We start from the raw sequence: 17,411 nt of genomic DNA, 5'->3' as shown, positions 1-17,411 counted from the left end.
GCTATAAGTGACCCTGTGGATTACTCATAAAGTTACATATCATGATGACTGGTAGTCCCGTCAAACCACACAGTCATAAAACGGTGGTGATCCCGAGGGACACCCATATGGATACGACCCTAATAGACAAAGTTAATAGAACACCCTTTCATAGTATGTAGCATATCATAAACATCGTAAACATGACATAAATATCAATCATAACGTCCTTAATAATGTGATATATCATGCATCATCATCAACGTAATATCAATTATTAACATCAACATAATCTCATTCATTAACATAAGTCATCAACATCAACACATTATGCATCTTAGCTACATCAATGCATAATGAAAAATTACATGTAAGCTCTTAAATTCAGTTCGAATGTCTAGTAGGAGATTCTTTTACTTTGAGATTTTAGCCAAACAAAATACTCCTAGCTGATAATAAAAATTCTCCAATTAATTTGATCATAATCATAAAAGAAAATTTTATTATCTTAATTAATAAAATTAGCAATTGACTACCATCCAAAAATTCTTCAAAATTAATTAATTTCCTAAAAAAATTGGGGTTGAAACCGATTCAATCTTGATTGGGAAAAATCCAAATTAAATCTTCAAAAATTAACCAATTAAACTTTAAAAAAACCCAAAATTAGATCTAAAATTAAATTAACAAATTATTAATTTAATTACCTTAGGTTACCAAAGTTACTCAAATGGAGGTTGAATTTTTTTCTTTAACCTTGATGGGAAAATTCATCATTTAAACCTTCAAGCTTTGCCCTTCAAGCTTTGCCAAATGAACCAATCATAACTAAAACTAGGGAGATGGCGGTAAAAGGTTATCTTAGTTAAGAAGATGAAGAACCTTTTTCTTTTTCTTTTTTTTCAATTTAACCATTCGAATGCTATTTATAAACCGATATAATAACAATAATATTTATTATTATTATTTTCTTTTTCTTTTATGATACAAAAATATACATATATTTTTATTTCCATTATCTTTTCTCAATAATTTTTTTAAATGCACAAAATCGTAGACATTTATAACCATTAATAATAATAATAATAATATTTATTTATTACTATTATTATTCTCTCCCCAAAATATATAATAAACAAATATATTTATTTAAACCATTATTCTCTTTTATAATTAAGTATATCATTTTTTCTGGTCCAATCAAATCAATCACCTCTCTCATGGATTATTTTATTTTCCAAACAATTATAATTATATTTCGTCATATAATTAACTTCACTTTTGCGTATTAATTATTTATACAAAAACAAATAATTAATATCATATTCCACCAAAAAATAAAATTATTAATTAAATATATATATCCATATATATACTCAATTAAATCCAGTTCCACCAAAACTAACATTTTCCTTCAAGATCCCAAATTGACTTAAATCCTCAATTGTTTTAATCAACCAAATCTTCTCCCACAAATAAGTTATTTTAAAATATCATAAATTCCAACATGAATGATCTTAACCCAAGAATTAAATTTTAGCTCCAATCCTTAATATAATACCCAAATAATTTAACATAATCAATAAAAACTTATTAATTTAACATTAATAATTTAACATTAGATTCCTTTTCTCAATAATTATATCTAATATATAATTATCAATTTTCCTTTTAAATAAATCTAATTTCTTTTATTTCCTTATTTATCCAATCATATCATCTTCCCTCCCCAATCAATATTTATTTTTCTTCAAAATAATTAATTATCTTTCATAATAATTAATCTTTATTCCTTTTCCAAAATAATTATCCTTTTACAAATAATTATATTTTTCCACAATATAATTTTGTTCCTTTTTCTCCCTTAATAAATATCTTTTCTCCAAAATACAATTATTTTTTCCTTAAATAATTATATTTCAACAAATATAATATTTTTCCTTTATAATAATTATATAATATATCCTCATATACCTAAAATTATCAAATCTCTAACAAAATTTCCACTCTACAATTTAATTAAATAACATCCATAATTATTTAATTTAATTCAATGTAACTTCCATAACACAAAAAATCCAAAACTTTACTCAAACCCATAACATATAATTTAATCAAAATCTCAACAAATACCATAAGCTAAAACCTCTAATTAAATAAATATTCATCGAACAAATATTTAATTAATCTCAATTCACACAAAATCAAATAATTCTCATTAAATGAATTCAAAATAACATCCAATAAATTAAATCTAATTAAAAAAACTAAGATAATTAAGTCCAAAATTATCTTAATTTTGGGGGCGTTAAAATAATTGTATTGTGGGTGATGAAAACCAATTGTATTGTGGTCAGAACTTTTGTAAGTAATTTGTTTTGCACATTTGAAAATAAGAGGTGCTACACTTAACTTTCTTCCATTAAAAGAAAAATTATATGTTTATGCAAAGTTTTAAGTAAGGGTTTAACAGTTAAGGTCAACAATATCGTTAAAGCAAAAGACAGTATCAATTAACTTTACACTATCTCACGGGTCGAGGGTAGGTGGTCAGAAGGGGGTGTGACAGTTTGGTGTCAGAGCAATTTAATTTCTAGGGAACAGAACAGTAAAGGTCTAAGTTGAGTTCTAGATAGTTTGATACTACTTTGGTATCGGAGCAAGTATGTTTCTTGGGAGAGTCTGTATCATGAATCTGGTACCAGCTGAGTATCAAAAATGTTTTTTTCCTCGGGAAAGGTGAGAGTAATAAGTCTAGAATGATAAGCATTCTAGTTTCACTAGGAAAATAGCAAACAATTATAAGTTAAGTCTTAAGTAATGAGTCACATGTAGACTGGTAGGTAGCATATGATGGGACATGATCTTACTTGAAAAGCTCTATAAGTAATTGTATTTTCTAAAAGGTGAAGCTCAACTTTTAAGATTGAAATTTATGCCACCTGTAGACAACACAAAATTATAACAAAACAATGGATCTTATAACTAAATTCTTAAACAAAAGATTGGAATGATGTAAAGTGGTAGACATGCATAGCGTAATTAGGATCTAAATTACCCTAATTGCATTTAAATAATAGAAATTAACATGCATCAATTACTCTAATTAAGTTAAATTAGGGTTTAACGAATACGTGTGAGGCCTTGATCGCATACTATTGATGCGATGAAGGTCCTGCGGTAAGAATACTACACAAAAAGACTCATGAGAGTAAATTGCTTTATGGAAGGGTTATAGGATGGAATGTCCCTATGCGAAGGAGTTACGCGACAAACAATTGGAGAATTTGTGCAATCTCGATAGGAAGTAGTGACGTGATCCCTATGTTAGAAAGTCGTCGATTGATTTGACCTTGCCATCCTATCCAAGTTTAGGATAAGGGATGGGCAGAGACACGTGGAGTTATGAGATTGTACCACTTCTCGCCGCTGGCAAAGGGAATCATTCTGACATAGAAGAATCACTGGGGAGATCTATAAATAGAGAAATTCTGATCAGTTTGAAGTTGCTTTTACGCTGAGCTTACTTAAGAAAGAACTAGGAAAATCTCAAAGATTTTCAAAGACTCAAAATGAACTTAATTCCAGCAAGGAATCGAATCTGATTGTGAGTGGTTCTTCCTACAAATGTTTTCCGTAATAAAAAGGATTTCTTAGATGTATTTGAATCCTTGAACATATTTCTATTCAGACCATGATTATATGAATTTTCTCTTGCTTTCAAATTCTCAAAATACAAATGACATATTGTATGTGAACTTCCTAGTGAAAGCAATATTTTAAAAGCCTTTTCCTCTAAGCCTTTTGGGGTATTTATGTTGAAACACATGGTGCATGCTATTGATGATGTGAGTACTATTTATTTGGAAAATGGAAAACCAATGTTTCTTGAAATAAAGATTTCTGAAAAAGCTTGAGATATTAAAGACTGAAATGATACTATCTTTGTATCCCATGTGATATAATACCTTATTCTTATTGTGTGATCTAGGATAAGATGCTCTATTCTTGCTATGTGATCTGGAATATAATGCCTTATTCATGTTGTGTGATCTTGAATGAGACGCTTCATACTCACTGCTTGATCTGGTATGAGATGCCCTTTGTTTGATTTGGCATTGGAAGACATGTTATGCGTAAGGAATTGATGATACTTACTAATGCGTTGAGATTACTCTACATCGCTGCAACTTGGTAAAAAGAGTAACAAACGATTGAGCCAAGAAAAGCGTACAAAGACGTAATTGAAAATGAAGAATGGCTTTGTAGGATGAATACGTAGAATGCGAGAGGCATAGGATGCGATATAAATTGTGATGAATATTAAAAAGGAGTGTTCATTGAGTACTATACATTGTTAAATAAACAAAGTTGTTGAACGTTTTGAATAAATGTTTCTCTAAAATGTAATTACTTATTTACCTTTTGCTATAACGCCTGATTTGGAAAATAATTATGTTGCGATAAGGCATCTTTGATTTATTTAAGGTGATTAATAAAAGACTTCACTCACTAGACGTTTTTATCTGACCTTTCAAACATTTTGTTCCCCCCCAGGTAGTATAGGACATTTAGAATTGGACTTGCAACCTTGATCGCCTACCGTGCCCCATTAGATCGCATCATTTTGATATTGACCACTATTAACTCAAATAGCATATAGTAGGTAGACAAGAGAAGTACAAGTTCTGTTTTGAGTCATGTTTAGAAGTTTGTGATGAATGTTGTAAAAAGTACTAAATGTACCAACATTTGAAGTATCAATGAAATTTCCATAAATTCATCTCAATTCACTTTTCGTGTTAAATTTTCTTGTGATTGTCTTTTAATTCTCCTTACTAGCCATTTGACGTGTTACTTACTTCACGGAGAATTCCTCATAGAATGTCTAGGCAGTCACTTCACCATTCCAATGCATAAAGTTTAATTGGAGCGAGGCATGACAATACGTACCTTCTAAGCTTCTCGATCCTCAATATCTTCTCCCAAACACGAATCCAGACCATCATTAGTATTTACTCACTATTCTCCGGACATAAAACCAGGTTGTAGGACTTCATAAGTGAAGGAATTAGGTGAGAGAGATGAAAATTGGAGGAAGAATTTAAAGTTGAGAGTTGAGAGAGAAAAATGAGTTTGGTATAATTTTGTAATTCAAAATTATAAATTTTTGTAAAGATTTTTAAACACGTAAAAATAGCCTTTAAATAACCTAAATACATGCAAAATTGGATGTCTAAGGGTAATGTGGTCATTTGACCATTCAAGTAAAAGTCAAACGTTGTTCATAACCTTAACTCGATCAAAATATCGTTTTACCGTCGAGATTACATTTTTCTCCTTAAGTCCCATTGATTCACTGCTTTAAGGTCCAACCTATAAATTGAATCCCTCTCAAGCCAATGAGAGGGTGGATTTCCTTGTTCAAGACTTGGATTCAAACCTTAAGGGAACAACCTATCTATTAACCTAAAGCAGGTAGGAGTAAATTTCGTCTCGCATCCTATTACCATAGTTATCCAGTTGGTCTTACCCTAGAAATGGGAGGCTTATTAAGCTAGCGCTGTTGAGCTGCCTTCACTTATGCAGATCTAAGAATAATTTCGTGTGAACAAAAGTTAATAGTTAGCTCAGGAAACCTAGGTCATTAATAATCGAAATACTCAGTTTTAAACAGTCAACGGTGTTATAACGTAAAAGTGACTATTTTATGGTTTTAGTCTTATGTAAATTCTTTACATAAGATACCTCCACTTCCATGTCTCTACATTAATGTAACGCCCCGAATTTTGAGGTAAATTTTATCATTTTATGAAATTTTTCGGGAACTTAAAATTTTGGTGTAAATTCTCGGTTTCCTTCGAAGAGGGTAGAAAAAGAAATTTAGGGATATGAATTTCTTTAAATTTAATATTTTGTAAATTGATATAATAATATTATAATATTAATTATATTATTATTATTACTTATTATTATTATTATAATTTAATATTAATATTAATATTATTATTTAATATTAATATTATTAATTATATTATTTATTATTTATTATTTATTATTATCATTATTATTATTTAATATTAATAATAATATTATTATTTAATATTATTAGTATTATTATTTTATATATATATAATATATTTTTTTAAACCAACCCTAATCCCGCGCGTGTCTTCCCTCCCTGCCGCCGCCTCACTTTCCTCTCCTTCCTTCTTGCCCGACAGCCGCCTGCCTTCACGAAGCCAACGCCATGCCGTTCTTCTTCTTCTTCTCTTCAGCTTCTTCACTCGACGAACGCAGCCGCCATCCGCGCGCTTTCGTCGTCCGCCACCTTCGTATCCGTACATCACTGACGAAATCCCCGAATCGGCGTTCGACCGTCTGCAGCCGACGTCTCTCTCTCTCTCTCTCTTCGTCTCCACCACCGCCGGCGGTTTCTCCCTCCTCATCTCGTGTTCCCGACGCAGACAGAACACCGAGGGGAGTTGCTCTCTTCCGCCGTCGTTGTCGGGTGGAGAAAGGATTTGAACCCGAGCAGCGAATCGAAGCCGACCCAAGCCGTGAATTTTAGTCTGACCCGTGATTCAAGTCGCAAGTCGAGTTGAGCTGAGCCGCGAGCCGAGTCAAGCCGAGTTGAGCTGAGCCACGAGCTGAGCCGTGAGCCGAGTCAAGCCGAGTTGAGCCGAGCCATGCGCCGAGTCGCGAGTCGAGTTGAGCTGAGCCGTGAGCAGAGCCGCGAGCAGAGCCGAGTCACCTAAGCTTTCCTTCCTCCACTTCGGGTCACGGTGAGTCTTCGATAAGGATTATTTTGGTAATTTACCCAATGTTGCTATAACCGTTTCGAGTTTGAATATTGGAGTAAGACTTGGTCCTACCTTTCGTTCCTTGAAGGTATTAGGGAGTTGACGCTCAAATTCTTGGGTTTCGTGGCAGGCTTATTTGGAGATAGCTTTCCTTTCCTCGGGTAAGTCAACGGGTGTTGCTTAGGACCATTTAAAATGACTTCTACTAGTATCGTCGTTTAAAATCCTTGCTTTTTCGTTTAGGTGGATCCGTTGAGCGTGGACTCGATCGGGGGGCACAACCAAGTATCAAGTAAGGAATTTTCCTACTACTGGACCTCGGATCGAGGCTAGAAACGTAGTAATCCACAGGGGATTACACGTTAGTAACTATACTGAATGAATTGATGCATGTTTGACTATTAAGTATCGCTGTTATACTTTTGTCTGATGTAGAGGTAACGTGATCGCTAGTTGTAGCTTGTGTGCCATCGAATGTAAGGAGTTGTTCACGGATAGACACCGATACCCGGGTGTTCTGTATATTGTAGTTATGTTAATGGGCTACATTATGGACTGGAATTGTATGTCGATGAACTTTAAAGTCTTAAGGTTAGGCATGTGGTAGTATATTGTCTGGATATTGATCATGAAGTTTTGTCGTCGGAGGACTATGAGTCCGATTCTGATTTGACTAGTTGATTAGATCTAAGGAATATCACAATGGTGTGTGACTTGGAAACGCATATAGCAACTGAGGATGTAGTTGTTTAGACCTATACCATCTGACTGGTGACGCCTATGGCAAATTTGTCATATGAATGTTGTCGGAGTGTGACTGTTGTAGACGGTTTAATATGGACTGAGGGGTAACGGTTAGCTTCATCTATGGGGTAGTGTACCTTACGGATAGGTGTATCCTTCGAGATCACTAGACTGATACGTGTATCCTTCGGGATCACTAGACTGATATGTGCATCCTTCGGGATCACAAGACTGATAGATGCATCCTTCGGGATCACTAGACTGATACGTGCACGCTTTGGGGTCACAAGACTGATGTGTGCATTTTACGGAACCACTAGACTGTTTATGTAGGGTATCCCTGAATAGGAAGTTAACTGTTGTTCCCTAACGGGTCCAATAGTGGGTCCCTTACTGGGTATATTTTATACTCACCCTTTTTCTTCTTTAACTTTTCAGGTAAAAGTACAGCGAGGGGCAGACCGACGAGAGGCAAGAAGGATGTGTGAAGGGCATATGGACGCGTCTAGTTTTTTTTATGCTTCCGCTGATGTATTTTGTTAGAATATTTGGTTTTATGATTTTGAGTTTGATGACTTGAGTATCGTATTTGAAACTCTCGTGACTGTAATTTAAAATAGGGCTCGAAACTGCTTTTGTAATATTTCTAACGTTTTTTTTTTGTGAATCGTAACCGGTCCTTTATGAGTTTTTATGTTTTGTGGTCGAGTCTTAGTACTGAGTAGTGACTTCAACTTAGTCCGAAAAGTTGGGTCGTTACAGTTGGTATCAGAGCCTAAGTTTTAGGTTCTGTAGACTGACTTATGATGTGAGTCTGTGTTTTGTGTCCTTATGGCTAAAACGATCCTTGCCACTCGTCAGGTACGCTCTCATGAAATTATATGTATAACTCTATATGCATTACCTTACCTAAGTTAAATTGCGAAGTTAATTATCACTTATGACTAAAGGGATCATTGGTGGTTGTTAGGGAAATGCCGCCAAGGAGAGGTGCACGTAGGGGTGGCCGAGGAGGCCGAGGAAGGGAAGCAGGACGTGTTCAACCTGAGGTGCAGCCTGTAGCCCAAGCCACTGACCTGGCTACGCTAGTTACTCATGCAGACCTAGCTGCTATGAAGCAGAGGTTCAGGGATTTGATTATGCAGATGCGGGAGCAGCAACAGCAGCCTGCCCCGCCAGCTCCTGCTCCAGCTCCGGCTCCAGTTCCTGTTGTGCCCCAGGTCGTGCCTGATCAGTTGTCGGCAGAGGCCAAGCACCTGAAGGATTTCAGGAAGTATAACCCCACGACATTCGATGGGTCCTTGGAGGACCCCACCAGGGCTCAGCTGTGGTTATCGTCTTTGGAGACCATATTTTGGTATATGAAGTGCCCTGAGGATCAGAAAGTTCAGTGTGCTGTTTTCATGTTGACAGACAGAGGTACTTCATGGTGGGAGACTACAGAGAGAATGCTAGGGGGTGATGTGGGTTAGATTACGTGGCAACAATTCAAGGAGAGTTTCTATGCGAAATTCTTCTCTGCCAGTTTGAGAGATGCCAGGCGGCAGGAGTTCCTGAACTTAGAGCAGGGTGACATGACAGTGGAGCAGTATAATGCGGAGTTTGACATGTTATCCCGCTTCGCTCCCGAGATGATAGCGACTGAGGCGACCAGAGCTGATAAGTTTGTTAGAGGCCTCAGACTGGACATCAAGGGTTTGGTTCGAGCTTTCCGACCCGCTACTCATGCCGATGCACTACGCCTGGCAGTGGATCTCCGTTTACAGGAGAGGGCTAACTCGTCCAAGGTCGCAGGTAGAGGTTTGACCTCGGGATAGAAAAGGAAGGCTGAGCAGCAGCCTATTCCAGTGCCACAGCGAAACTTCAGACCAGGTGGTGAGTTTCGCCGCTTCCAGCAGAAACCTTTTGAGGCAGGGGAAGCTGCCAGGGGGAAGCCGTTGTGTACCACTTGTGGGAAGCACCATCTGGGTCGTTGTTTATTTGGGACCAGGACTTGCTTTAAGTGTAGGCAAGAGGGGCACACAGCTGACAGATGCCCGATAAGGATTACCGGGAATGCACAGAATCAGGGAGCAGGTGCTCCACATCAGGGTAAGGTCTTTGCTACCAACAAGACTGAGGCTGAGAGGGCAGGCATAGTGGTGATAGGTACGCTTCCAGTATTGGGGCATTGCGCCTTAGTTTTGTTTGATTCGGGTTTGTCACATTCTTTTATCTCTTCTGCATTTGTGTTGCATGCCCGCTTAGAGGTAGAGTCCCTACACCATGTTTTATCAGTATCTACTCCTTCTGGGGAGTGTATGTTGTCGAAAGAAAAGGTGAAAGCATGCCAGATTGAGATAGCAGACCATGTGATTGAAGTAACGTTGTTAGTCCTGGACATGCTCGACTTCGACGTAATTCTGAGTATGGATTGGTTGGCCGCTAACCATGCCAGCATAGATTGTTCCCGTAAGGAGGTAGCGTTTAACCCTCCCTCGATGGCCAGTTTTAAATTTAAGGGAGAATGGTCAAGGTCGTTGCCTCAGGTAATCTCAGCCATCAGGGCCAGTAAACTGCTTAGTCAGGGTACTTGGGGTATCTTAGCGAGCGTGGTGGATACTAGAGAGGTCGATGTATCCCTGTCATCAGAACCAGTGGTGAGGGACTATCTGGATGTCTTTCCTGAAGAACTTCCAGGGTTACCTCCTCACAGAGAGGTTGAGTTTGCCATAGAGTTGGAGTCGGGCACGATTCCTATATCTAGAGCCCCACACAGAATGGCCCCAGCGGAGTTGAAAGAACTGAAAGTGTAGTTACAGGAATTGCTCGATAAGGGATTCATTCGACCGAGTGTGTCACCTTGGGGTGCGCCAGTTTTATTTGTTAAGAAGAAGGATGGATCGATGCGTCTATGCATTGACTATAGGGAGTTGAATAAGGTAACCGTTAAGAACAGATATCCCTTGCCCAGGATCGACGATCTGTTTGACCAGTTACAGGGAGCTACAGTGTTCTCTAAGATTGATCTTCGGTCGGGATATCATCAGCTGAGGATTAAGGATGGTGATGTACCGAAGACAGCATTTCGTTCCAGATACGGACACTATCAGTTTATTGTGATGTCTTTTGGTTTGACGAATGCTCCGGCAGTGTTTATGGACTTGATGAACAGAGTGTTTAGGGAGTTCCTAGACAATTTTGTGATCGTGTTTATTGATGACATCTTGATATATTCCAAGACGGAGGCCGAGCATGAGGGACATTTACGTATGGTTTTGCAAACACTTCGGGATAATAAATTGTATGCAAAGTTCTCGAAATGCGAGTTTTGGCTAAAGTATGTGTCCTTTCTAGGCCATGTGGTTTCTAAGGCTAGAGTTTCTGTAGATCCAGCTAAGATAGAGGCAGTCACCAGTTGGACCCGACCTTCCACAGTCAGTGAGGTTCGTAGCTTCCTGGGTTTAGCAGGTTATTATCGACGGTTTGTGGAGAACTTTTCCCGTATAACTACTCCTCTTACTCAGTTGACCAAAAAGGGAGCTCCTTTTGTTTGGAGCAAAGCATGTGAGGACAGTTTCCAGAACCTTAAACAGAATCTAGTTACTGCATCGGTTCTTACTGTACCTGATGGTTCTGGCAATTTTGTGATTTATAGTGATGCTTCCAAGAAGGGTTTGGGTTGTGTATTGATGCACCAAGGTAAGGTAGTCGCTTATGCTTCTCGTCAGTTGAAGAGTCATGAGCAGAACTACCCTACACATGATTTAGAGTTGGCAGCAGTGGTTTTTGCTTTGAAAATATGGAGGCATTACTTATATGGTGAAAAGATACAAATCTTCACGGATCATAAGAGCTTGAAATACTTCTTTACTAAGAATGAATTGAATATGAGACAGCGAAGATGACTTGAGTTAGTGAAGGATTACGATTGTGAGATACTGTATCATCCAAGCAAGGCAAATGTGGTAGTTGATGCTCTTAGTAGAAATATATCACATTCAGCAGCACTTATTACCCGATAGGCCCCATTGCATCGAGATCTTGAGAGGGCTGAGATTGTAGTTTCAGTAGGGGCAGTCACTATGCAGTTAGCCCAGTTGACGGTACAGCCGACTTTGAGGCAAAGGATCATTGATGCTCAGAGTAACGATCCTTACTTGGTTGAGAAGCGTGGCCTAGCAGAGGCAGGGCAAGCTGTTGAGTTCTCCCTATCCTCTGATGGTGGACTTTTGTTTGAGAGGCGTCTCTGTGTGCCATCAGATAGTGCGGTTAAAACCGAATTATTATCTGAGGCTCACAGTTCCCCATTCTCCATGGACCCGGGTAGTACGAAGATGTATCAAGACCTAAAGCGGGTTTATTGGTGGCGTAATATAAAGAGAGAGGTGGTGGAATTTGTTTGTAAATGCTTGGTGTGTCAGCAGGTTAAGGCACCAAGGCAGAAACCAGCGGGTTTATTACAACCCTTGAGCGTACCGGAATGGAAGTGGGAAAACGTGTCCATGGATTTCATTACAGGACTGCCAAGAACTCTGAAGGGTTTTACAGTGATTTGGGTGGTGGTTGACAGGCTTACCAAATCAGCACACTTCGTTCCGGGTAAATCCACCTATACTGCTAGTAAGTGAGCATAGTTGTACATGTCTGAGATAGTGAGATTACATGGAGTGCCAGTGTCAATTGTTTCTGATAGAGATGCCCGTTTCACTTCCAAATTCTGGAAGGGTTTGCAAACTGCTATGGGCACGAGGTTAGACTTTAGTACAGCTTTCCATCCACAGACCAACGGTCAGACTGAGCGTCTGAACCAAGTTTTAGAAGATATGTTGCGAGCGTGTGCATTCGAATTTCCAGGTAGCTGGGACTCCAACTTGCATTTGATGGAATTTGCTTATAATAACAGTTTTCAGGCTACTATTGGCATGACACCATTTGAGGCCTTGTACGGCAAATGTTGTAGATCCCCTGTTTGCTGGGTGAGGTGGGTGAGCAGAGATTGATGGGTCCTGAGTTAGTTCAATCTACTAACGAAGCGATATAGAAGATTTGATCACGTATGCATACCGCACAGAGTAGGCAGAAGAGTTATGCGGATGTGAGACGGAAGGATCTTGAGTTTGATGTAGGGGATAAGGTGTTCTTAAGGGTAGCACCTATGAGAGGTGTCTTACGATTTGAAAAGAGAGGAAAGCTGAGTCCCCGTTTTGTTGGGCCGTTTGAGATTCTGGAGCGGATTGGCCCTGTAGCTTATCGCTTGGCGTTGCCACCATCACTCTCAACAGTTCATGATGTGTTCCATGTTTCTATGTTGAGGAAGTACGTGCCAGATCCATCCCATGTAGTGGATTACGAGCCACTAGAGATTGATGAAAACTTGAGCTACACAGAACAACCCGTTGAGGTGCTGGCTAGGGAGGTGAAAATGTTGAGGAATAGAGAAATTCCTTTGGTTAAAGTCTTATGGCGGAATCACCGAGTGGAAGAGGCTACATGGGAGCGAGAAGATGACATGAGGTCCCGTTATCCCGAATTGTTTGAGGAATAAAACTTTCGAGGACGAAAGTTCTTTAAGAAGGGAAGAATGTAACGCCCCGAATTTTGAGGTAAATTTTATCATTTTATGAAATTTTTCAGGAACTTAAAATTTTGGTGTAAATTCTCGGTTTCCTTCAAAGGGTAGAAAAAGAAATTTAGGGATATGAATTTCTTTAAATTTAATATTTTGTAAATTGATATAATAATAATATAATATTAATTATATTATTATTATTATTATTACTTATTATTATAATTATTATTATAATTTAATATTAATAATATTATTATTATTTAATATTAACATTATTAATTATATTATTTATTATTTATTGTTATTATTATCATTATTATTATTTAATATTAATAATAATATTATTATTTAATATTATTAGTATTATTATATATATTTATATATATATATATATATTTTTTTTAAACCAACCCTAATCCCGCGCGCGTCTTTCCCCCCCTGCTGTCGCCTCACTTTCCTCTCCTTCCTTCTTACCCGACAGTCGCCTGCCTTCACGAAGCCGACGCCATGTCGTTCTTCTTCTTCTTCTCTTCAGCTTCTTCACCCGACGAACGCAGCCACCATCCGCGCGCTTTCGTCGTCTGCCACCTTCGTATCCGCACATCACCGACGGAATCCCCAAATCGGCGTCCGACCGTCTGCAGCCGACGTCTCTCTCTCTCTCTCTTTTCGTCTCCGCCACCGGCGGCGGTTTCTCCCTCCTCATCTCGTGTTCCCGACGCAGACAGAACACCGAGGGGAGCTGGTCTCTTCCACCGTCGTTGTCGGGTGGAGAAAGAATTTGAACCCGAGCCGCGAATCGAAGCCGACCCGAGCCGTGAATTCCAGTCCGATCCGTGATTCAAGCCGCAAGCCGAGTTGAGCTGAGCCGCGAGCCGAATCAAGCTGAGTTGAGCCGAGCCGTGTGCCGAGCTGCGAGCTGAGTTAAGCTGAGCCGTGAGCCGAGCCGCGAGCCGAGTCAAGTCGAGTTAAGCCGTGAGCCGCGAGTGAGCCAAGTCGAGCCAAGGGTGAGCCAAGCGGAGCTGAGCCGAGTCACCTACGATTTTCTTCCTCCACTTCGGGTCACGGTGAGTCTTCGATAAGGATTATTTTGGTAATTTACCCAATGTTGCTATAACCGTTTCGAGTTTGAATATTGGAGTAAGACTTGGTCCTACCTTTCGTTTCTTGAAGGTATTAGGGAGTTGACGCTCAAATTCTCGGGTTTCGTGGCAGGCTTATTTGGAGATAGCTTTCCTTTCCTCGGGTAAGTCAACGGGTGTTGCTTAGGACCATTTAAAATGACTTCTACTAGTATCGTCGTTTAAAACCCTTGCGTTTTCGTTTAGGTGGATTCGTTGAGCGTGGACTCGATCGGAGGGCACAACCAAGTATCAAGTAAGGAATTTTCCTACTACTGGACCTCGGATCGAGGCTAGAAACGTAGTAATCCACAAGGGATTACACGTTAGTAACTGTACTGAATGAATTGATGCATGTTTGACTATTAAGTATCGTTGTTATACTTTTGTCTGATGTAGAGGTAACGTGACCGCTAGTTGTAGCTTGTGTGCCATCGGGTGTAAGGAGTTGTTCACGGATAGACACCGATACCCGGGTGTTTTGTATATTGTAGTTATGTTAATGGGCTACGTTATGGACTGAAATTGTATGTCGATGAACTTTAAAGTCTTAACGTTAGGCATGTGGTAGTCTATTGTCTGGATATTGATCATGAAGTTTTGTCGTCGGAGGACTATGAGTCCGATTCTGATTTGACTAGTTGACTAGATCTAAGGAATATCACAATGGTGTGTGACTTGGAAACGCATATAGCAACTGAGGATGTAGTTGTTTAGACCTATACCATCTGACTGGTGACGCCTATGGCGAATTTGTCATATGAATGTTGTCGGAGTGTGACTGTTGTAGACAGTTTAGTTTGGACTGAGGGGTAACGGTTAGCTTCATCTATGGGGTAGTGTACCTTACGGATAGGTGTATCCTTCGGGATCACTAGACTGATACATGTATCCTTCGGGATCACTAGACTGATATGTGCATCCTTCGGGATCACAAGACTGATATGTGCATCCTTCGGGATCACAAGACTGATAGGTGCATCCTTCGGGATCACTAGACTGATACGTGCACCCTTCGGGGTCACGAGACTGATGTGTGCGTTGTACGGAACCACTAGACTGTTTATGTAGGGTACCCTTGAATAGAAAGTTAACTGTTGTTCCCTAACGGGCCCAGTAGTGGGTCCCTTACTGGGTATATTTTATACTCACCATTTTTCTTCTTTAACTTTTCAGGTAAAGGTACAGCGAGGGGCAGACCGACGAGAGGCAAGAACGATGCGTGAAGGCCATATGGACGCGTCTAGTTTTCTTTATGCTTCCGCTGATGTATTTTGTTAGAATATTTGGTTTTGTGATTTTGAGTTTGATGACTTGAGTATCGTATTTGAAACTCTCGTGACTGTGATTTAAAATAGGGCCCGAAACTTCTTTTGTAATATTTCTAACGTTTTTTTGTGAATCGTAACCGGTCCTTTATGAGTTTTTGTGTTTTGTGGTCGAGTCTTAGTACTGAGTAGTGACCTCAGCTTAGTCCGGAAAGTTGGGTCGTTACAATTAATGATTCAGGATCGCATCGTTTGTCCTAACTACAAAGTGGGCCGCATCCATAGTGTCTCTAGAATAAGGCGTCAACCTTATTCATATAGTATATAGACCATTTGGGATATATACTCAAACTTGATCCACATTTATGTCTCTACATAAAGTTCAAGTCTACACTATATAGCTTCGGGATCTTAGTTTATTGGGTTCAAGATTATAGTATTCAATTTTCACTAATAAGTCCTCAATAACTATGATTTAAACTACAAACTATGAGTTTTAGGACATAAATTCCAACATGGAAGCCTTAGGAGTTTACAAATTTATTCTTGTCGAGGAAAACAAATGTATGAAACCAATTATCACATTTAAAGGTAAAAGATGTCAAGGGTTTGAAAGAGGATTAAAGAAAGACATACGTACCCCGATAAGCGTTGTTGCGAAATGGACTAATTTTCGCAACTAATTGAAATCGTTTTACAGGTAGAGCAAAGTTTGTTAGAAGAAAGGGAAGAACTTAAAGAAATGAAGGATGATGAAGGAAAGAATAAGCAAAGCAAAAAATCATAAAGGAAGGACTTACGGGCATAGCTTAGAAGGTTATCATATCAACAAGGAAGTTTGGGAAGCGTGTTTCTATAAGACTCTTACCTAAGTTAGGATGTCAAAATTTAACTAAGTGTTTTGAATAAAGCATTTTAAGCAAACTACACTATAAGAAGTTGATACTTGAGTAGTTCGCGAGGAAGGGTTACACGCTAGGTGATTAAGAATTTTTCACGAGATGGAAGACTATGCAAGGAGGAGTAAGGAAATTTATGGAAAATTTCCTAAGGATGTTTAATGGGCCATGTGTAAAAGACTAAACTAAGAATGATTAAGTTAAACATAATGTTCACATGAGTGCCACTATGAGTAGGAGCTGACGTGATAATAAGAGTTAAAGCATGACTAATCTATTTTAAGACTATTATAAATAGGGGTTAACGTCAAGTGGTTCATTAGTCTGTTGTTAAGATTCTAAAAGAATTTAGTCAAGAACTGAAGTTACTATGAAAGGGCTACACGAGAAGAAGAATATTTGAAGCAAGAGGAGTCTAAGGCAACTAAATTTCTAAAGGTTATTCTGATTTGAAATAATGATTTCAATAAAAGTGTTTCCAAAAAGATTTTGAATAAAAGCTTATGTTATGTTTAAGGAATGTTATATGTGTTCAAATGATTTATGAAATGGTATTCACACCATTAGTCTCCTTCCTATTAAAGAGCCAACTATTGTGTACAGATAAAGAGTAAAGGCAGCCGTGTATAAAATATTGGGTTTTATGTCCTAAAATTTCTAGATAGTAAATATAATCCATTGATCGTTATTAATAAAGTGTTATTATTATAATTTCAATAAATGCTGCTGATTTTATTATTAGTTTTGTCTTAATAATCCAAATCCAATAAACTAACATCCTAAACTGTTTGATGAGTTTTGAACAGTATGTAGAGACATATAGGGATTAATGTTCAAGATCAGCTTAAAGGGTTTATGGTATAGGGATAAGGTTCGGTACCTTATCTTGGTAACACTATGGATACGACTCACTTTGTATTTAATACAAACGCAATGATCTAATGCGTTCGTGTAGGTGACATACGAGTGAGGGTATCTTATGTAATGAGTTTGCATAAGATCGGACCGCAAAATAGTAACCACTAGATGTAACTCCGTTAACTAGT

Source organism: Cucumis melo, chromosome 3 (assembly GCF_025177605.1).
Source record: "Cucumis melo cultivar AY chromosome 3, USDA_Cmelo_AY_1.0, whole genome shotgun sequence".
NCBI lineage: Eukaryota > Viridiplantae > Streptophyta > Magnoliopsida > Cucurbitales > Cucurbitaceae > Cucumis > Cucumis melo.
The sequence above is the reverse complement of the archived record's forward strand: the minus strand, read 5'-3'. Positions refer to the sequence as shown.